Source organism: Xiphophorus hellerii, chromosome 21 (assembly GCF_003331165.1).
Source record: "Xiphophorus hellerii strain 12219 chromosome 21, Xiphophorus_hellerii-4.1, whole genome shotgun sequence".
In the NCBI taxonomy this organism is placed as follows: Eukaryota; Metazoa; Chordata; class Actinopteri; order Cyprinodontiformes; family Poeciliidae; genus Xiphophorus; species Xiphophorus hellerii.
The window spans coordinates 932,086-954,767 of NC_045692.1; the positions used below are offsets into that span (position 1 = coordinate 932,086).

The 22,682-nt window shown below is 40.8% G+C and overlaps 1 long non-coding RNA gene across 1 annotated transcript; it reads right to left on the bottom strand.

Annotated features, from left to right (window-relative positions):
* Positions 1–261: 261 nt before the first annotated feature.
* Positions 262–16,933, bottom strand: LOC116711447 (uncharacterized). The gene is made up of 3 exons (XR_004337232.1): positions 16,923–16,933; positions 1,343–1,661; positions 262–738 (listed from the first exon to the last, which is right to left on the bottom strand). It is a non-coding gene; the product is annotated as an uncharacterized LOC116711447 (long non-coding RNA).
* Between the last annotated feature and the right edge of the window lie 5,749 nt (positions 16,934–22,682).

Consider the following 22,682-nt stretch of genomic DNA (forward strand, 5'->3'; position numbering starts at 1 on the left):
GCGTAGTCCCAATAACCACTTCTGTTAACGGTAGCCCTCTCTCTTAAATAACCTGCACTTGGAAACGGCTAGATTAGATTTAGTGACTTAGATTCAAGTCCCAGGGTCGTTATTTTTACTCTCACTAAAGGAAAGTCCGAAGCCACCACATTACTGGAATCATGTACACTGATTTTACTTTAATTGGAGAAACTTAAATAATCAATGACTTAATTAATTTCAATGTCCACCAACCTCTATAAAATTTTATAAAGATATATTTATTAAGCAAGCTTTAGCAGGGGTAAGTGACATACAGATTAATTATTAGAGATTACAATACTGATTCAAAATAATAAAATCAACATAACCCAAACATATTATCCTAACTTCCTTCCCTGACCCGTGTCACTAATAAACTGAGAGAGGCTTTTGGGGAGCAGTTCGACTCATACCCAGATGGCAGTTGATCTTGGCAACAGAAGTCTTTAATTCCTTGGTTCAGAATCTTTGTCTTTGTGTGGAAAAATCCTCTTTAGAATAGAAGCAAAGCAGAGTTGGTCCTTGTCCTTCGAACATCCAATTCTTCATCCCTCCAGGGATCTTTGTCTTTTCTCCAAGTCTGTTGCGGTTGGTTTGAGATCGTTGAGTAGAGGCAGAGTCGGCGGTAGAATCAGGAGCCAGGGCTGGGGGCTGATGGATCTTGTCCCTTCTCGGCGGCGCGAAGTCTCAACTTCCCCGTAGCGCCAGGGTGCGGTCCTCTTGTTGGGTAAATTGCATTTTTAGTAATTATCAAATATTTGTTGTATCATGTAGCCTTGTAGTTACATTTAGATAATGTTTCTGTGTGCTAAATAACTTTGATTCTATCCTGAGATTTCCCTGGGAAATAGGGGTGACAGCTACTCTCAGCAGCTGTTGCCCTGCAGGACTTCCTACAAGACAGAGGTGTTAATTGCTCCCAGCAGAGTTTTACATGCCTGACAATAAACTCTGCTCTGTGCTTCTTTGTGATACAAAGCCGTTGCTTTGAAGCTATGCAATGTGTCTTATTCAACGCCGTTCTTGGAGCAAAAGGGATCTAGAGTATAGATAACATGTGTCTAGAAGTGAATGTTATTTAGCGCTGCAACCATGTGATGAATGTTTTGACCCCACCCCATAGAGTTGCAGCGCCCCTTGTGGCAGGGTTCCTAAAGAGAAATAAAAAGAGAGGAACAGACAGATGTGTTTCAGAGCGGTTGGAGATTTGTAACTGGAAGCATCTCTCTGTCTGCTCTCCTCGCGAGTATAAAAGAATCTAACTCTCTTGTCTTTCCTGTATTTGTTTAAATTGTCTTTAATAGGTATTTAGACCTGACACCTCTGCTGATGTTTCCTCTGCGTCCTCCTGTCGACTCGCCGCCGGGGACTAAGAACACTCTCTTCCTCTTTCTGCCGTCTTTTATACTATCTCAGCCCATGGTTGTGTATGGGGGGAGATGGCTGGTGTACGTGACTTTTCGCATGTTCAATGAGTCGGTGGAAAGTCCCAACCTTTCCCAACCGTCAGCCCTTGCATGACTCACAGCGCTAACCTCATGTGAACTTCCCCTTTTCTGCAAGGCCATCTGCTTCCTTGCAAGTCCCTTGAGTCTCTGCTTCTGCTCAGCTTGCCCATTATGACACAGCCTGAGATCCATCTGTTTAAATCATTACATTTCTGTTAATTCATTCTAAATCAGCTTAACACAATCATCTTATCCTTTACATTCATCATAACTTTGAGTCAACACATTTAAATCAGCACATCCCTATAATCCATTATTACTTATCAAACATGGCTGTAAATCTCATACATAATCATCAACCATAATCATCATGTTTTTATCAGCCTTACAGATTAAAATACAAGAATATATGTCAGAAAATCATTCAGTGTTTAAATGTGCACATATATATTCATTTATGATTATACTTAAATCAACTCATAGATTACTTATTTCCCTCAGGCCTTTATGCTCTGTTTTCTGCGTGTACCTGGAAAGATCTCACAACCCTATGCCAGTTTTCACGACAATACATTATAATTGTTACCAAACAGTACAGCATGTAAAATTAATTATCTGAAGTAGACTGGAATCTGCATGTAGTCAATGACTCCATGCAGTTTGTCAATGACTTGAAGTACTCATTCCTCCTGGACGAGATCATAGCCATAATCGCTTGCAGAGCAGGAATGCAGCAACAGTGGAGAGGAAAACCTTGCATTTAGCACGAAAAACCTCCAGCAGGACCAGAACCTGGATCAGTACAAGCTGCCATCTGTCAAGACCGACTGGAGGTTTCTGAAGACCAAGCAGAATGAACAACAAATGGGTGTCTTAAATCTTGGAATCTTTGCAAAACTGCAATAACAATAAGGTTTAAATATGAGATAAGATTTTTTTTTAATTTAAAGAAAAACAGTGTCCAAACAATTACATGATTCTACACAAAAGCAGGAAAAGGGGTTTCTAAGTTGAGACTAATTATTCGGTAATTTAGTAATAAAGCTGCCATGTAATTAGGAACTGCTTGACAATCAGTCTTAGTATTTTATGTTTCAGAGAACAAAAGAGAGAGATTTTGGAGTTGATGTTGGTCAGGAGCTAATAGGATAAGGATACATATGTTAAGTGGACTCACTGTACTTACTAACTAATTGAATTTATCCACTAGAATAAAATACTCTATTTCACAATTGTCAAACTCCAGTCCTGGAGGGCCACTGCCCTGCAACTTTTAGATGTGCCTCTGCTGCACCACACCTGAATAGAATAATTAGGTCATTAAGGCTCTGGAGAACTGATCTACACAAGAAGGAGGTAATTAAGTCATTTCATTCCAGTGTTTTGTACCTGTGGCACATCTAAAAACTGTAGGACCATATTATAATTTTGTTTTTTATTCAAAGCTAAAGTTGGCTTCTGAATGTAGCTTCCGATTCAGTAAATGGTCAAAGGGCTAGTCCACCCAATCTTTTACAACCTTGAGAGCCTTTAATCTGTCCTAGTTTAAAAACTACAATTCAAGACACTCAAACCGCGACAAGAACATTCTACTAGTCATTCAAACCCTACAGATTTTAAGTTTTACCTTTGTGAATAGCATTAGCATACCAGCTGTAAGAGCCATATGAATTAAATAAGTATGTAGGTGACAGGTGAGCACGCGGCTTTGACATAGGTGTGTCGAGGTGGGTGTGACCGTCACCAGGTATGAATGGGAGGTTAGCGACGCTCTGGCTTCGTGTGTATCAGGAAGTTGGGTGCATGGAGTCGTCGTGGGTCAGTGTATTTTCAGGCAGTTTGTTTTTTCGTTTGAAGTGAAAAATTAAAAATCAAAAAGACTTGTTTTTCTGTTTTTCGTTTATTAAACCAAAATCGGAAATCAGATAACAGTTCGTTATCCGATTTTCCATTTAGGTTTTAGTTAAGCTTTTAATAATTGGCACATTATTTCAAACATTTCTTACCAGGTAGAAATTGCTACATTTTTATTGAATATTTTGGATAATTAACCTTTTCTGCATGCTTGCTCATGACATACCGGATTATAATTGGTATGCTAATGTTATTCAGAAAGAAAAATTTAAACAAAAACTATAGGGTTTGAATGACTGGCAGAATGTTCTAGTCGCGGTTTGAGCGTCGTTTTAAACCAGAGCAGATTAAAGGTGGGTAAAAAAAATTGGGCGGACTAGCCCTTTAGCCATTTACTGAATCGGAAGCTGCATTTAGAAGCCATTACCTTCATATACAAAACAAAGTCAGAGTATAAGGCTTTCTGTGTGAAGATGTCATGATCAAATTAATTGTATGCCGCTATAGACGAGTTTACAAAAACAAAGTGTGCCGGACAGAGAGAACTTCCGGGTCAGACCACTTGTCAAAAATGAAATCACGAAAATCCAGCTGTTATCCGATTTCCGATTAATAAACAAAAACGAGTCTCTTTGTTTTTTCATCTTTCACTTCAAATGAAAAAATGAACTGCCTGAAAATACACAGACCCCTTCAGGCTACTGAAGCCCAACTTCGTTTACTCTGAATATTAGGTAGAAAGCAGACTTGAGCCAAACAATCGTGTTTGGCCTCGCATTTGATGCATTTTAAGAGCTTCTTTCCTAACACATGATATGTGTGTTTCTATCCATCTTCCTTATTTTGATCATGTCTGACCAAAGCTTCTTCTTCCACTTGTTTGCTTCTGGTAAACTGCAAACAGGATGTAGGTTCCTAAATAATGAAGCCATGAGCTTGACACGCTCCGTCTTTCCCATTCGGTTCACTTGATGACGAAAGGACAAAAAACCAGACTGGATCCTCTTGATAAAGTTAAACAGTTTACTTCAGAAATAAAAATGGTACAAATGTTACTTTTCCACAAATTAATAAAGAGTAAACAAGAGAGTCTAAAGAGAGAGAGAGAGGTCAAAAAACTGTGTGGCTCCACTCCAACTGCCCCAACCTTAAAATCCTTAACTGAAATTAGATATGCAAATTTAAAAGAAGGCATTAGCATACCAGTTGTATAGTATAGTCCAATATAACAAATTTGTATGCATTGGAGATTTAACTAGTAATCATTTTTATCCAAATAAACAAATTATCATAAGAAATATAAACAATTTATCCTAAATGTGTCATGAGGTGGTGGAGTGAAGTGGTGAGGCAGACACTGAGAATCCAGGTAGACGTGTGAATGATGTTTTTTAATGATGAACAGTTCAAAATTAGTCCACAAAACCAGGCAGCACGACAGAGCAGAAGCCAGGGCTCAACATCGGTAGCAACTGGTACATTAGAAGACGGAAACAAACTCGCACACACAGGACAGACGCCAAAATGAGACGACGACCTGACAAAGACACAGGTGACACTAAATACACAGGAGGTAATCAGGGAACGAGACACATCTGGGAACTAATCAAGGGGAGACAGGACAACACAGAGACACAGAAAACTCAAAATAAACACAGAAAAACACACATCCTGACAAATGTCTGAACGAACAAAACTGAATTTAGGCTTTTACACAGGACCTCTTATGGTTTTCTTTTAATAATAGCTTTCTTTTTGCCACTCTTCAATGAAACCACATTTGTGCAGTGATGACTAATAATGTCCTGTGGACAGATTCCTCCACCTGAGCTGTGGACCTCTGCATCTGGTCCAGAGCCACCATGGGCCTCTTGGCTGCATCTCTGATGAGCGCTCTCCTTGTTCAGTTTAGGTTCAGGTGGACGGCCTTGCCTTGTAGGTTTACAGACTGTTTTCATTTCCAGATGATGGATTGAACAGTGAGATGTTCAAAACTTTTTCCAGCCTCAGCCTGCTTTAAGCCTCTCCACAATTTTCTCCCTGACCTATCCACTGTGTTCCTTGGACTTCATGATGCTGTCTGCTCTCCAATATTCTCTGAGCCTCTGAGGCGTCAAAGAGCAGCTGGATGTCTAGAGATTAGATTACACACAGCTGGACTCTGTTTAGTCATTAGCAGTAATCAGGAAACTTCTGAAGGAAATTGGTTGCACTCAGAGAAAAGGGGGTTGAATACTTTTGCACACCACACTTTTCAGTTTTTTATTAGTAAAAAATTATTTGAATAATGTATCATTTTATTTCCCTTCATGCTCCCGTTGTGCGGTTCACATCCTCTGTTGAAATTGGTTGCTTGTCATGGTTTTAGTGGCTGGTCTGACCGACATGCAGAAACCCTCTGACAAGAAAACAGTTTTAAGGATTTATTTACAAAATGTGAAACTGTAGGAGTCTGCAGAAGGAGCGTCAGGGGAGTAGAAGGTTCAGCATGGCTGAGGATGGGACAATCCGCCGAGATGAATTAAAGAAAGGTAAAGAAAGCTTACCTTTCTTTGAGCTTCAGTAATCTAAAGTGATAGAAAAAAAATTAAGTAACCTACTTGCATACTGTATGTGGAGTATTGGCTGATTAAATTTTTAATATAATTTTTAGATTACTGAAATGTCTCTCCCCATGAGCAAAAGTCACAGGCAACTTGCAAAATATACATGGAGCAATCCAGACTTCTCATAAAATGCTATGTAGTACATAATTTTAATAAAAAATATATGTTTTCTCCATATTTGTTAAAGTCATCATGTCATGCCAGTTTGTTATGAGACAGATAATCTGTGAAAACAATCAATCTCCTCCACCTGAACTACTATTGCTGGCTAAAGTAATGCAATGTTCCAGCCCAAACAACCAATCAGAACCAGTAGGACGCTTTTAGCGCTGTCAATCAACCTCATTCACTCACTGCTATGCTAAATGTGCTAATGGTGGAGAAGCAACTTATCAGTACAGGAAAATTGTTTATCTGTTGTCATTCGTAGCTATGCTAACTAGAATGAGCATTCACAACAGGCTGAGCTAGCTACAGCATAGCACAGAGCAAGGGGAGGGAGGATGAGCAGCCACATGAGATTGTGATTTTTTTAATTTCTATGAACAAAAAAAAATAACAATTTGGAGGGCCCCCTGTTGGTCAGGGATCCTTTGAATTGTCCTAACTTTTCCCCCACATAAACAGGCGCCCCTGTTTATACGCATCTATGCACTTGCTGTTGTCGTCTCTGGATTTCTGTGTGATGCAGCCGGTTACCTCCAGACACATGTGGCTGTCTCTCTAAGGTTATCCATGCGTTGATGTTTGGGAATTGTCTCTGAGCGTCTGGGTAGAATGTTACAGCAGCATGGTCAATTGGCCAGCAGGTCTTAAATTTCTTTTAAGATGTTTACTTTTTATTGTCTTTGTGTTTGCAGCCCATTTCACTGATTTTAATTTTTTTTAATGTAATTTAGATATTTGTTTGGGCCGACAATTGTGTGAGGGAGTTGTGTGGGATTATGTAAAATGGATTTTGAGCTTCATATCATGTTATTTCCTCATCAAAAGCATACCTGGACTATTGCTTTGATTCTTTCGTGTATGAATCTGCCATGGCAACCATTTGTGGGGTGTCTAAATTCTTGCTCTCACTGAGCGCCACTAAAGTACCTTAAGCTCTTCCTTGGAGCTGTAGCCCCCAACCAGCTTGTGCCTCACAGAGCAATTCTCCTTCTCTTCCTCTCTCAGGCTAGCAGCAGCAGCAATTAGAAAACAAATGGTGGAACTGTGAGTCTGCTGAGCTTAGACAAACTTAAATGGTTCTAAGCAGCATAATGGAAAGGCATTTTTATGATGACATGCTTAAGACAGTGTCAGAAACAGGACACTTTTTTTTGTTAGAGACAGAAGCCCAATTTCAAGTCAATTAATTGCAAAGTCAAATTTCTTTTAAGCCATGTTTGATATATACATCGTTATAAAATGAAGCTACATATGTGGACAAAATTGTTGGTACTCCTCTGTTAATAAAAGAAAACCCCACAATGGCCACAGAAATAACTTGAACCTGACAAAGGTAATAATGAATAAAAATTCTTTGAGAACAAACAAATGAAAGTCAGACATGCTTCAAAAGAATTATTTTAGAAAATAAAGCCATGAAACTGGCCTGGACAAAAATGATGGTACACCTGAAAATAATGTGACTAAAGGGACATGTTAAATCCAGGTGTGTCCTTGTTAAATCAAGATGTGACCACTACTTAGCATCACAGGTGTCTACATTCTTTAAGGGGTCAGTGTTTACATACGGAAATTCCGAGCATTCAGACAACATTGAAGGGCAAAAAGACTATACTTTTACATGCCACCCATGGTAGAATAATTCCGTTAACTCAATGAAACTTGAAAATATAGATATTATTAATTTAGTGCTATGCTGCACAGCAAAGGGAAAACCCGTTGAAGTACAACTCAAAACCACCTTTTTCTCGCTCTCTGTATCGGCCAAGCTACACGTAGACTCGTTGCGTGTAGCTTCACTTATTTACTGTATCACTAACCCCCTGTCTCTTATTCTGCAGACAGAGTCACAATGTGTGGGATCATGATCGCCCCCTGCCATGAGGCAAGAAAACTGCCTGCCTCACCTCGAATCTGTTCTCTGCCGTTTCTGATCGCTCCTCAGCACATGAAACACGTTACACACAGAGTTGGTGACAACAAACACTGTACATTATATAGATAAGCTAAATGATGGAAAATCAGTTTATATATTAAAACTTTTTTAACCATTTTATTGGCAACGTACAGACAGGATGAACATGCTCTCATAGAATGGCAGCTGGTGCAGTTAGCAAGAGTTTGCTCAATCCAAGGTGAGGCTCAGCTTCCTGCTGCCTCACCAGCTGCGCTTCTGAGCATTTGAATGGGAAACTGCAAAAATTCAGCGATTTTGAAGAAAAAAATTATCAAAATTGGTTAAGCTAAATGAAAAATAAATACTTCATAGTACAAAACACAGGATAAAAATAGCAATATAAATTATCTTGTCATTATATCATTCTTCCATGATGACAGGTGAGGCAGAACCTCACCTGCCTCCCCTGACAGCAAGTCACTGGTGTACCACACTCAACATGGACCAGAAGAAGGAAAGGAAAGAGCTGTCTCATAAGATTAGAAAGAAAATTGTAGACAAGCATGTTAAAGGTAAATGTTACAAAACCATCTCTGAGTAACTTGGTTTCCTGTGACTACAACTGCATATTTTATTCAGAAATATAAGATCCATGTGACTGTATCCAACCTCCCTAGATGTGGCCGCAGGAGGAAAATTGAGGACAAAACAAAGAGATGGATAATACAAACGGTAACAAAAGAGTCCAGAAAAACTTCTAGAGATTAAAGGTGAACTTCAATCTTGCAGAACATCAGTGTCAGATCGCACCATCCGATGTTGTTTGAGCCAAAATGGACTTAATGGAGGCGACCATTGTTGAAAACAAATCATAAAAATATCAGACTGGAATTTGCCAAACTACATGCTGACAAGCCACAAAGCTTCTGGGAGAATGTCCTATGGAGAGATGAGAGAAAAATTTTACTTTTTGGCAATATAAAATATAAAAATCAATAGATAGTATGGCATATTTATTTGTACCTTAATTGTTGTTTGAATATGCTTTTTCTTGGTGAGTTAAAAAAGAATAATGGAATGTTTTCCCTGTGTGTCCTACTTTGACCTTGAATGACAAACCAAATCTCCTATTGATATTCCACTTTTCACTCCAGAAACTGACAACTCTAAGCAAATGCTTCATGAAGGATAACTACTGTATTTTCTTTAATATTTAATGTAATTGTCACCACATTTGAATTCAAATATGTGAATGGATGGTTTGAATATTAAGTATCTCTCCTTCCTAACCATGGCTAATGGTTCTATGACAGCAGAAGCAAATAAGTTGACAGGTAAGAGTGCTTAAAGGACCGTGTAGTGAACAATCCTGATCTGGGTTGATAGGTATTCACTGGCCTCTCCTTCCCATTCAACTAATCCCACCATGCCTCTCTCACCCATGATCATCATTTCATAATTTTACTGGGAAAATATCGTAGCAACGGTGGCAGGAGATCATTCTGCAGTTGGTGGGTGGTTTGAATCCCTGCTTTGTTTTGTCTCAGTTGTGTCCTTGGGTCACCTTGCCTTTGGGACGTTGTTTGTAAAATCTCACAGTAAAAAATTAACAGCAATATTTTAGTTGTTTATGTTGAAAGATGGATGTGTATTTTCCAGTCATATTTTCACCATGCTACTCATATGAATATCAAACTTCCACACTATAATAAACATAAATATTTAGATAGGAAGCTACACATCTAGTTTCCTATTTAAATATTTCCAAATAAATACTTAAGTCTGTGCTAAGTTTGTAGTTTACAAACTAAATATTTTTCGGCACTTTATATTTAGCATAGATCTAAATATTTAGTTTGCTAACTAAATATTTAGTAAACTGAGCAAATGAAATATGCTCAATGTGGTGGTGCTGCATCCAAAACTACTCAGCTATAACAAAACCAGTCAATAATTTAATTTTACATACATGCTGGTGTTAAAATGTGTTTGTTAAAATTGGACAGAGCATGGATTTTATACTCTGAGATATTTCATCCTATTTGTTATTAATATCACCACATTCTATGAACAAATAAGATATTGGGGTACTGCATTTCTTGCCAATTGCAAGAAATGCAGTACCCCCAAACTGTGAAGAGAACGCACAGTTTCATGCAGAACCAAAGGTTTTAACCTGAGGAAAACCTATAAAAATTGAACAGAAAATTAGTCCAGTTTTTTACAATTAGTCCAGTCATTTATTGAAGGTTAAAAAATTCCAGCAGCTGCAGTGCGCCACAACAAAGGGAAAATAAACTGATAAGCAAGTTTCAAATAACTTTAAACCACTTATACTCTACTTGCTCCTTTCTCTGTGTATTGGCTTTGCTCTACACACAGACCTGTTGCCTTGGCAACTAACACAACACCTCCAGTAACCCACAGACCAGAGAGTAATATATTGACCAGTTGGTTTCCTAATTTTGGAGCGGTCTCTGGTCCGCTTGCATTCACACTGGATTCAAACCGCATCAGAGTTCATGTTAACCAAACGGAGGCTGAGGTTTTATGGCAGACCAGAGTTTGCTTTTTTGGTCCGGCATTAGAGTTCACACCTCCCCAAACAAACCAGATCATCTAGGCAAACGAACTAGAGTTTGATTAAAGTGGACTATACAGGGCTGGTGTGAATGCACTCTAAATTAAATTGTACTTTTTGTTTGTCAAATCAATTTTGAAGACTACCTCTTTCTCCATAAATGTGTTCCACTGTCTCCTGTGAATTTCAACATTCACAAACTCCTCTTGGACGTTTTCCTATTCTTTTCAGATTATGTTAAATATGACCAAATCAAAATCTTGATAAAAATATCCTCTCCCCTACTCTTTCATGAATTTTGACTCATCTTGCGTACAATTTTTTGAATAGAATAAAAATACCAATCATTTTTAAATTCTTCCTTCACAATAGATTTTATTTCTAATTTGCCATATGAGAGTGGTAAAGAAGTTGCTCTTATTAGTAGCTGCTTTAGCAAACCTGAGTCAAAGTCAAAGTCACGGGCCTGCTTTGACTGGAGCGTTTTTGTAGCTGCAGCTACTGATCTGAAATAGTTTGCTGAAACTGAGACCATGCATCAGTCTTTTTGAGGATGTGTGTGTGCAGAACAAGACCTTTCACACACACAACAGCAATGAACCATGGTTCACTTCACATCTGAGGAAGCTGTGTCAGACCCTCAGACTAGCTAATGACCTCATCAGCTTATTCTGCCAGATTTAAAAAAACAGCCAATCACACTTCCAGTCCTTTCACCCAGGACCACTTGCAACTCCTCTATAGCCCTCTCCTCTCCTCAGACCGCCTGCCTGAACTAACGATCTGAGGAAAATGTTAATAGGTTCCTTGAGCATCAGAAGACGAGAAAAGGTGCAAGACCAAGACCTTCTGACTGAGAACCTGCCTTGACTAACTGACCCCATCTGCACTCACATGTGTAACAAGCTTCTGGAGCTGTGTGAGGAGGTTCTGTCTTGCTTCTCGTTTTTCGCGGGGGTTACGTTTCAAAAAGAACCAGCGATAGGCGAAATCCGTTTTTTTAAAGTTTTTTTTACAATTATTATGAAATACTCCATAATACATTGAAACCAAAAAACAAAACCTTTTAACAGGCCCAAGCATAACAAATAAAAGTACTGTATAAACGTTCTTTTTTTTTTAAATAACTACTGTACTGTAAAATAATCATTTTAATCATCAATACGAACTGAAGGCTTCAAATTGCGGAGATCAGCACCGCCCCACCGCGACCCGAGTCATTGGATAAGAATGGGAGAAAATGAAAAATGATTATGAAAAAAATACAAAGTACAGTAGAACAAATAGTGACTCTCGTGTATTTCACTGAGCCGCTGCATCCTGACTTCGCTCTGTAGAGTTTTTTTCTTCTGAAGCAGGTGTGTTTTTTCGAGAGAAGAACATAGTTATCTGTAGTTGTCGCTCTTTTTTCTTCTGGGCAAAAAGATTCTTGAAATTGGCAAGTTGTTTTACGTAAGTGTACATATTAAACCGCAACGTTATTGACACACAGGTAGATAAGAAGCAGAGAGACTGTTTAGCCAATCAGAATGCAGAACACAATGCACGATGCAAATCCGTGAAGCAGCGAGACCGTGAAAGGTGAACTGTGATATAGCAAGGGTTCACTGTACAGGCGAATTCTGCCTTAAATTGTCATTATGCAGAGGTGTTTCATATTTCCTGTGAAATCATGACATAAAAAAATAAAAGTAAAATTCTGAGATTGTCAGTTTTCAGATGGTTACAAATAAAACCAATGAGAAAGAGATGAAGCTAGATAGAGAAGTAATCATTTAAATGAAAACCCCTTAGAGGTGCATGCTTTATTGAATTCTCCCTTTTTCATTGCTAGCTCATCTGCTACAGCAATAACTGACAAAATGTTTTAGTTGATTAGCTTGTTATTTTGCAATTGCAATACATAATGTGAAGGAATCCACCATTACAAATCAAGGGCATAGCTTGATTTAAAAACCCCCAAAGGGGAGTGGAGAAAAGCGCTGACCAGATAAGTTTCTGCTGGAAACACCAGAAGGGTATTTATCAGTTTCCCAGCAGCAGAGATGAACGGAGGCAGTTTAGAAGGGAAAAGAAATGAAAGTGGGAATTACCAGAAACAGGGAAAAGAGTTGAAAAACAAACCAGAGGGTGTTTGGAGTGTAGTATTGGTGACTCGTCTCTCTCTGCTTGCTTGAATTGCAGTGACCTAGAGCAATTTTTGAACAAATAAGATTGCTTTTGTGTGTGCATTATTTTCTGTTGACATTTGCTAAGCGTTAGAGCTCCTGGCCACAGGAGATAGATGAGGACCCTTAAATGTCTCTGTATGTGCCAGGCCTTTCATGTTACCTTTAGAGTAGCAGCCCTGTTTGTGTAGGGAAAAAGGGAGAGAAGTAATGTGATTGCCATTCTGTAGACATGCACTGGAGTTCTGTTTCTGACAGCAAAAGGTAAAGGTTATTGTGCTGCTTTTCTCCCTCTGTTGCTGTCTGCTGTCTTTGAGGAAAACAGTCATAAAAATATACAATTTTCTCAGTGGTAATCCGATGTCAGTGGCTCAAAAAGTGGGTATGCAGTGTATGCAACGCATAGGGGCGCTGCACTAGAGGGGGCGCAAAAACGATGTGGGTAATTTTTTTTCTAGTCAGCATTTTATTTAACAGCTGTTTGTGTATGAAATGATCAAGAACAGCACTGATTAGGCACCCCTCCTGCCAGCTGCACTCCCCTCCCATACAGGTAGCTTGAGCAGCGTCCCTTCTAGAACAAGCTGAGGCGCTTTATTTCCTTTTAAATATGAATTGTAGTAATGCACTCGACAACAGGGAGCTAAAGATGGGGCGGCAGAAAAAAAACTCCAGAGGACAAAACGGAAGAGGGGGAGGGATAAAGATGTTGGAGAGACGAAGAAAAGCTTTTCAAAGTGGTTGAAAGACAGTAGGCAAGTAAAGTCAGTGTATCAACAAGAGAGTTGTAAATATTCAGGTTAGCTTAAGCTAGCCTAAAATGACAGGTGGTTGTTGTTGTGTCCGCCCCGTATTTAAACAATACGGGACACGGTTTATTCCGTATTGCTATAAATGTCTGATAAACACACCTATCACACACATCTCAACAATAAGTGTAATAATAACGACCAAAACAAAACAAGGAAAATATTAAGGTCAGCTAAATTGTCGTTGAGGGACCTAAATAGGATCCCCCACCCCCACGAACTGACACTGTTGTCACGGTTGCCTACAGACGGTTGCTACGCAGCCGCAGTGAGCTGCTATCAACCCGCGACTTTTTAAAATGTCCACCTGATACTACACCGTCCTTAGAAGCAAAACCTCTGGCAAAAATACAGATGTGAGTGGGAAGATGCACATTCCAGGCTAAACAATCACAGTGATGTTTAATAGGGGCATTAAAAAATGTGTCGGTGATATTCAGTGGTGCACAGTGAGTTGTTTGATATCAGACAGAATGGGTCAAAAGAGGAACCGCAGACCAGTCAGAACCTTAAGAACCAGACATCAGTCTCTTCATCCCTCAATCATTTCCTGAGACTGAAAAATAATATAAATGGCAATTTAAAGAACAAATCATACTAACAGATTAATAGTAAATAAATAAATATTGTGAAGAGAACATTAAAAACATTTGTTAGGATTGTGGAGGAAAAACGTTGATATCTTTTAAAAATACAGTGTTTTTTGGTCAATATTATTTCACCATTTTATTAATGTGGTTGCCAGTTTGGATCAGACTTCCTATCAAGCTATAAGAATGATAGAAAACATGCTAACAAAATGCCTCAGACCTGCAGCTCATGGGTGGTTCTAACCAGATGCCCGAGCCACCTCAACAGGCTCCTCTCGACGTGAAGGAGCAGCTCTACTCTGAGTTCTTCCCGGATGACCGAGCTTTTCACCTTATCTCTAAAGGAGAGCCCAGACACCCTACGGAGGAAACCCATTTCGGCTACTTGTATCCGTGACCTCGTTCTTTCGGTCATGACCATAGATGAGGGTTGGAACATAGATCGAGCGGCAATTCAAGAGCTTCGCTTTTAGACTCAGCTCTTTCTTCACCATGGACTGGTACAGCACCCGCTTCACTGCAGATGTTGCGCTAATCCATCTGTCAGATTGGCGTCAGTTTTCACCCTTTGTTGTGAAAACTGGTATAAAGTGGTGAACCATGCTTTGGAACCACGGGGAGGTGAAGACTCCGCACTGCTAGAAGGGGACAAGACCCATTGACCCTCAACCTTGGTTCCCGATTCGACCGCCGCTCTGCGCTCAACCCAAAGATCTGAAGGCTGCTGCAACAGACATGGTGAATCGACAAAGGTCACTAAGTGCTGAAGATCTGAGTATTTAGAGGTCAACAACCAGTCTACTTTGCTTCTTTTCAGAAGAGGATTTTGCCATACAAGACAAGACTCTAACCAAGGACATCAAAACCTTCTGTTGCCGAGATCATCCATCATCTGGGTATGAATTGAACTGCACCCAAAGCCTCGCTCAGTAAATTAGTGACACAATATAGGGAAAGAAATTAGGATAGGATGAAGGTGCTTTTAATTATTTTTATTCTTAATTTGTAATCATTGATAATTAACCAGTCTGTCATTTACCCCTGCTAAAAGCTTGCTTAATAAAGATGCATTAAAATTCTTATGAGATTTGTGGACAGTGAAATTAATTGAGTCATCTATTGTTTTTGGTTCTTCTAATTAGTATAAAACCTATGAACATGTTTCTAGAAATGTGGTGGCTTCAGACTTTCCTTTAGTGGTGGTAAATAATGACCTTCGGGCTTATGTTGAGCCACTAAAAATTGTCTAGTCTGTAACAAATGCTCGTTGTTGATTGGGAGAGAGCTACCGTTAACAAGTGGTTATTGAAGTTATGCAGTTGCAAGGACTACTCAGCTGATTGCTTCTTAACTGAAAAAGGTCATAACTTTTGGAATGAAGGTAGTTAAAGGCCAGATGAGTCTCTCTCGACATCAGCTTAGACAGATAATCTCTCCTAGACCTGTCTCAGGGTAAAACTCGAGGGTTTTAGAGATTTTCCAGACCCGTTAGAGGCCGAGCTGGTCAGAGGTCAGTCCATGTGAGGTTTAGGGCAGGGCTGGCTATTGCGCAATAACACCTTCTTCCCTCATTCATGAACAAGATCCTGAGATACTTAAACTCCTCCACTTGGGGCAGGACCCCCAGACCCGGAGAAGGCACTCTACCTTTTTCCAGCTCAAGACCATGGCCTCGGATTTGGAGGCACTGATCCCCATCCTGGTTCACTCTCGCTCCAGCGAGAGCTGTAGATTACGGCCTGATGAAGCCAACAGAACCACATCATCCGCAAAAAGCAGAGATGCAATCTTAAGGCCACCAAAACAGATCCCCTCAACACCTTGGCTGCACCTAGAAATTCTGTCCATGAAAGTAATGAACAGATTCGGTGACAAAGGGCAGCCTTGGCGTAGTCCAACCCTCACCGGAAACGAGCCCGACTTACTGCCGGCAATGCCAGCAGTAAGGCAGACCAGACTCTGACACTGGTCATACAGGGACTTAACAGATTCATGTCAGCCAACACAACCCTACAACATCCAGAGCTTTAAGGAACTCCGGGCGAAACTCATCCACCCCCGGGGCCTTGCCACCAGGGAGCTTTTTAAACAACCTTGGCAACCTCGTTCCCAGAGAATGGAGAGCCCGACCCAAAAGCTTCCCCAATGGAAGGCATGTTGGTGGGATTGAAGAGGTCTTCGAAGTACTCTGCCCACCAACCCACAACATCCCGAGTCAAGGTCAGGAGCACACCATGCCCACTATAAACAGTGTTGGTGCTGCACTGCTTCTCTCTCCTGAGACGCCGGATGGTGGACCAGAATCATCTCAAAGCCATGCGGAAGTCTTTCTCCATGGCCTCTCCAAATTCCTCCCACGCCCAAGTTTTTACCTCAGCAACCACCCGAGCCAAATGCCTCTTCGACTGCTGGTACCCATCAGCTGCTTCAGGGGTCCCACAGGCCAAAAAGGCCCTATAGGATTCCTTTTTCAGCCTGACAGCATCCCTCACCGAAGGGAGGTTCAAGGATTGCTGCCACAACAGGCACCGACAATCTTGCGGCCACAGCTCCGATATGCCGCCTCAACAATGGAGGCACGGAACATGGTCCACTCAGACTCAATGTATCCCACCTTCACCGGAACGTGTTCAAAGTTCTGCGAATCACAGCTCTGTCTCACATGAGACTCTGCAAGACATTGCCAGCAGACCCTCACAACAAGTTTGAGCCTGCCAGGTCTGACCGGCATCCTGCCCCACCACCGGAGCCAACTCACCACCAGGTAGTGTTCAGTGGACAGCGCCTCACCTCTCTTCACCCAAGTGTCCAAGACATATGGCCGCAGAGCTGACGAAATGATGGCAAAGTCGATCATCGAACTGTGGCCGAGGGTGTCCTAGTGCGAAGTGCACATATGGACACCCTTATGCCTGAACATGGTGTTCGTTATGGACAATCCATGATGAGGACAGAAGTTCAACAATAGAACACCACTCGAGTTCAGATCGGGGGGGACCGTTCCTCCCAACCATGCCCCTGCAAGTCTCACTGTCATTGCCCACATTAGCGTTGAAGTTCCCCAGCAGCACAACGGAGTCCCCAGGAGGGGCACTCTCCAGTACCCCCTCCAAGGACTCCAAAAAGGGTGGGTAATCTGAACTGCTGTTTAGCACATAAGCACAAACAACAGTCAGAACCTGTCCCTCCCCCACCTGTAAGCGGAGGGAGGCTACCCTCTGATTCACCGGGGTAAACCCCAACGTACAGGCACGGAGATGAGGGGCAACAAGTATGCCCATTCCTGCCCGGCGCCTCTCACCGTGGGCAACTCTAGAGTGGAAGTATGTCCAGCCACTCTCAAGGAGACTGATTCCAGAACCATAACTTCTGAACCTCACACACTAACTCAGGGTCCTTCCCCACCAAAGAGGTGACATTCCATGTCCCAAGAGCCAGCTTCTGCAACCGAGGATCAGATCGCCAGGGACCCCTCCCTCGGCCACCACCCATCCCAAACTGCAGGGGCCAACTCCTTTGGCCCCTCCCACAGGTGATGGGCCCAAGGGAAGGGAGACCCATGTCTCTATGGGTAAAAGCCACCAGGCATTCACCAACTTGCCCCACCTCCAGGCCTAGCTCCCGGGTGGGGCCCTGGTTACCCACGTCCGGGCAAGGGAACACCAAATTCAAAGTTGTTTTCCATCATAAGGGGTCTTCAGGCTGCACTTTGTCTGGTTCTTCACCTAGGACCTGTCTGCCTTGGGTGACCCTACTTTAAAGCCCCTGACAGCATAGCTCCTAGATCATTGGCACATTGACACTATAAGGTGGCAGCCCATGTGTTCTTCTTTTTATCCCACAGTGTGACGGCCCTGCGGTGCGGTCCTGTGTGTGTGCTGTGTAGTGTAAGCTGTTTATCAATTAGGTCCTTGACTGTGGGAGGTGCCTCCAGACACCGGGATGGTATATAAGGAGCGCCGTTCCATTAATCGGGATGGTGGCTGGCCGACGCCAGAACCAGGCGCAGACGAGATCCGGACTCGGAGACCTGTGGAGCCAAACCGGATCTACGACTAGGGAAGGACCAGGCTGAGGGAGCGCTGAACTGGCATGTCTTGGGCTTCCGCCCATTGCACTCCTATAAAATTGGTTGTTTTTAATAAATGTCTCTGAAGGGTTTAAAAACTGTTGCTGGTTGCCGTGTCCTCCCTATTTTTTGTTGTGGCCATCTGAGCCGGGCCGTAACACACAGGAAAAAAAAGAAGAGCACAGTTTGACAGTATATGCTAATCTGACAGAACATCGGAGCCCAAGGACCTACATTTGTGGTCTCAACAATTCTCTCCAGAAAACTTTGTCATTTGTAGGAGAAAAATGACAAAGGCTCTTACAGTTTTTATCCGCAACGTGCCTAAACCCCGCTGCCACCAGCTAGAGAGTGAACAATGCTGGGAGAAACATCAGACATATAGCCTGTGTCAAGAAAATCCGAGCTCATCCCACTTCCCCATGCTGGAGATTTTAGTTTAACAGTAATAATAAATAAAGTTATCTTTAAAATGAATCACTCAAGTGACATCTAGGCCCAACCGCAGACTTAAGTGTCAATAAAATAAATCTGGTTGTGTGTGTTGTTTTTGTCTCCTGCAAACTTTGCTTTAATTCTACTTTTTTCTATCTAATCATAAGAAATCATAGTCAGTCAGAGAGAGTCATTAAACAGGAAAAGCAGGTTTCCTGGAAAAAGAGGAAGTTTCCAGCCTGCAGATTTATAAAAATAGCTGAGACTATTCCTTATTTCAAAGGTAAAGTTTTAAAGAATGAAATCTAAACATTTTGAGTAATTGGATAAGATTCAAAGTAAAATACTTATATTAATATTGGTTTACTTGTAATAATACTTACACTTACATTTGTGGGAACACTTACAAGAAAAACAAGTAACTGTAACTTTGGTATCAAATAATTAGAATCATGGATTATTCTTGGTTTCTTTTCAGAAAAACATCTGTAATAATTCACATTAAGATTATAATAAGTATAATTAATAAGTTATGGTTATAAAATCATAAATGAATGCTAAATCAGAGAAGCTAAAGAAAATAAATGTGAGATAAATGTGATTTTGACATTGAACTTGAAATGGTGTAAAAAGGTGTAACTGCAATTAAACATCACTGATATGTTGGAGGTAGATGGTAGGTGAAAGGTGAAAGATTAAGGGAAAAAGGGGAACTAACAGGAGAGCAGAGATGATCAACGCCTTATTTAGAAACAGATTGAACAACGTAAACGTTTCAGAGAAAATGTCGTGCAGGCAATGGACACAGGAGGTTGAGCAACCCTGAGACATTAGCACAGACATCAGGAAATGTCTGTAAGACAGTGATGGATATGAGATCATCTGTCTGAGCAGTCAGCCAATGCAAACGCACCAAAAGGGTGGATAAACCCTATAAAAGGTGGGTGCAAAAGAGGAACCTTTGGTTGGATCCTCCGGGCAGCTTCGAGCCAAGATCGAGATGGACAAAGAACTCTGCAGCTGAAGAAGAGCCAGGGCCACAGAGCCGGAGACTGTCCTGCTCATGGGGACCAACCCGTCAGCCCCGCAACATGTGGCTTCGAATCGCACTTCTCTCATCGGCTGGGTTCAGACCCCAAAGACAAAGATGAAGACAAAGACAAAGGCAAAGACAAAGAAGAAGAACTGGTGCCTTTTTTCCTGCCAGCACCAAGTCCTGTGTGACCTCAGCATCCATGCGGAGAAGAAGCTCATCAGACCTACAGAGATCCCTGCCTTCGCCGATCAACATCTTCCTCCTGCTGCAACACCTTCTTCATCATCAGGCCAGTTCTGGGGTTCGAAACGTCAAACTCCGTCCGTCTCTCTCAAAGGTTCCCTTTTTTAGTTCTCAGTGTCAGCAGTAGGGAAAGATAGACTAGATGATTGATTTTACTTATTTGATTATTTCTGCTACTGAATTAAGCTGTACTGACCCTTGCAAAAATGCCTTACTAATAAAATATTTAGCATAAAGAAAATCTAAAAGATGTTGTGGACATTCAGTTAATGAGTCACCTTAAAGTTCTTTGATGGTTGTAAAATAGCTATGATGTTTGATTCTGGAGAGGAAAAAGTGGAAAATGTTTTTAGGTTGCTGGTAGCCCAAATGTAAAACATCATCCTTGGGACTCGCCCGAGTCACTAAAACCTACCTGGTTCAATAACAAATGCAAGTTGTAAAATAGAGAACGAGCGACCGTTAACAGGTGTGCTCTGTGAAACTAGTTGGCTGTAGGCTGCTCAGTCTGGCTAATTCACAGGGGGAAGAAGGGTGGGACACCTGGATGTAGGCCGTCAAAAATCAGGTGAATCGTTTCTCGAAACCAGCTTAAACAGAGTTTACTTCAGTTCTGGACAGGGTAAATCCCAGCAGATTTAGAAAACTCAATTAACCCGTTAGAAGGAGAGCTGGTAGCACATCTCCCCTCTCAGAAGAGGAAGTAGAGAGTGAGAGAGTAGAGAAAGGAGGGGGGGGGGGGTGTTGCGCAACAACACCTGGAAGCTCCTCCGTTTGATCTTCATCTTTATTACCTCTTGTGATTTCTACATTCCTATCGATTTCAATGAGCTCTGGTTCAATCTGAAAAGGTGATTTGGCTGGACTTAGCTAGCTAATTTTTTGCCATGGGTTCCTAAATTCCTGGTGGCACCCTTGTCCAGGGATAAAGTATTTTAAAATTTCATTTGTCAAGTAAAGCATTATAGCAAAAACTGTACCCTTCCACTTGGAAAGTAAATATGTTGGGCTTCCTCTTGAAAAGAGCTCATCAAACCCTAAATAACACAAATTGAAATACAATACTTCCACTTGTAATGTAAATGTAATGTAAAAAGTACAACAAAATCAGATACTAACAGCTCAAACTTTCAACAAGTATCATCCATGAAGCGCCACCATTCTTCACTTATCTTTTTCACATATCACTTTACTTGTACGAAACGATCAAGGAGCTGAAAACAAAAATAAGAGTGAGGAAGGCACCAGCTTAGGCCCACTCATTAGAAAGACAATAAAAACTATTTGAAAAGTTTTGAAACACATGAAACATTAAATAATGTACTTGTTATGGCACTGAGAACAAACACACAAACTGTATGGTTCAACGTGTACACTCAGTTACATTAATAAGGACACACCATGGAATATTTCTGAGTATTTATCTTAAAAGTTAGTTGACATATATAACCACACATTTACCTATCAAGCTGCAGCATAGGCACAAAACAATGCAGTTATTTGTCAAGAAACACAGTTAAGATAAAAGTAATATCACCAAACTTACTGGGAAAGTGCTCAGAGATATAGTAGAATTAAATTCCACCATACAGTCAGCAGCAGGAAGCAATCAAGCCAGCAGCAAAGGGGCTGTGTAGTTGGGATATACCACTCAAGTAAAAAGGGGGAGGTGGACCGCCCAACTACTTGTAGTGACTTGTATATGTTTTGGTGTCAACACATTATGGACAGTCTGTAATAATATTTACAGACAAGAGAAAGCTTAGCATTACTCAACGCTGTTTTGGCTGGACTAAGCTAGTGCAGTCGGATCTAGCATACATAATTTACCCAGAATACATTGCACCGTAAACATGGTTACAGCCATGTTTTAAGTTTATAAAAAACAAACCATACAGTATTACTGTATTATTTTATATATAAAATATTTCTCAAATAAACCTATAGTTACAACTAAACATTGATCCCTTTTAGATGACAAATGCTTCTACTTTTAGACTTTCAGTATATTTGGTCCTTGTTTTATGTGACAGTCTATAAATTCTACAAGTTTTCAAAGTCATTTACCTTGCCTTTTATTTCACTGAAAAGTGAAGTCAGCTCACCCCGATGAAGTCACTCGCCAAATATTAGAACATTATTTAAGGATTTACCTCTTTATATCCAGCCTCATGCTGCTGTTATTGCTCAGATTTATGCTCCTGCACTTTCATTTGGGTGAAAGGTTTTCTGGGGATTGGATTTGAATATCGCTGCTCACAGGTGGATAAATGGAGCTCAACCTTGTTAAGTCAGCCAATTAAAGTCTCGTCATAGATGTCTATCCAGGCTATTAGACTGGGTGTGAAAGAAATACAAATGAACAGAAGAAACGTAGCGCAGCAATGAAGATAAAATGTATTTCTTAAGTGTGTGTTTTCTAAAGATGAGTGGAAATACAATGTGACAGCAGATGTGGGTATATTTGGAAATACTGCTTCTCTATATGTTAAGATAAGTTAGAAATATTTTAATGGCTTAGCTCATCCTATTTAGTCTTTGTTAGAAACTAAATTCCTTTGTACTCAGATACCTGAAGTGTAAAACTTATTAGACCTGTAAAGCTTTGTGTAAATAAATGGTAATATTACAACTGAAGTTCACATACAAACAAGCCTATATATAGTAGCCAAAGTTGTATTATTAGCAAACTAAGCGCTGGGACAGCTTATAAACCCAATAATAGCATTTAAATAAATAAGAAAAATGTCTTCCTTG